Consider the following 962-nt stretch of genomic DNA (forward strand, 5'->3'; position numbering starts at 1 on the left):
AAGGGCCTGGGCAGCGCGGGGGGTGGGTGGCAGCCCTGTGCCCACACCCCTGCGGAGCTCGGGCTGTGCCGGCTGGAGCAGTGAAATGCTGCCCTGTACCTGTGGGTTTGCCAGGGGAGACGGGCGCTGCTGTCTCCTCCTCCATCCTCTGTCCAGTTGTGTGCTGCCGTCAAGGTGGAACGGGGAACGAGCGGTGGGATGCTCTGCTCCAAATGTCCATCCAAGCCTTCTCCTCCTCCAAGGCGGCTTTGAGCTGAGCTGCAGAGCACCAAGCCATCGCTGCCCAAGCCAAATGCCATCCCTGCCTCCCAACGCTCATAAAACAAGTCAAACATTGCATCACTCTCAAACTTTAATACGCAGCAGAACTGGGCCAAGCAAGGTCTCGGTGGTGGCGCCCGCTGCCAGGTGTGGCAGAGGTCAGAGCCGGAGCTGCAGCACAGCACGGTCCCCAAGTGCCACCATCTGCCAGCCCTGCCGGCGGCTGCCATGGCAGAGGGACACAACCTGCCCGTTTTCACGCATTCATCCTGTCCCAGCTCAGCGCGCGGCATTGGGCTGTGCCGGCACCGAGGCCGAGGGCTGGTCTCGCCCCGAGCGCAGGGTAAAGGGCTCCAGGCTGGACCCGGCACCGCTCCTGACCGTCCCCACAGCCCAACACTGCTCCTGGGCTTTGGCTCTGTGGGAGGCTGGTGGGGTTTGGCCAAAATTATTTCCCAAGCCCTGCATGCCCCACGCTGCCAGCACACCAGAGGGGCTCCCCAGGTGGGTTTTTTTGCAGAGGCGTGTGTCCCATGGTGTCCCTCAGCACAAAGTCTGGGAATTAGCACGTGCCACCGCCAGCAGGGACAGGAGCCCGCTGCGCCCCTCCGCCTTCACTCGGGCACGTCAGCTCTGCTGGGAACCTGCCAGCACGGGGACCGCGAGCTGTGCCCCCCTGCCCATTCCCAGAGCCGGACCCC

This window comes from Charadrius vociferus, unplaced genomic scaffold (genome assembly GCF_000708025.1).
Source record: "Charadrius vociferus isolate BGI_N301 unplaced genomic scaffold, ASM70802v2 scaffold2552, whole genome shotgun sequence".
NCBI classification, from domain to species: Eukaryota; Metazoa; Chordata; class Aves; order Charadriiformes; family Charadriidae; genus Charadrius; species Charadrius vociferus.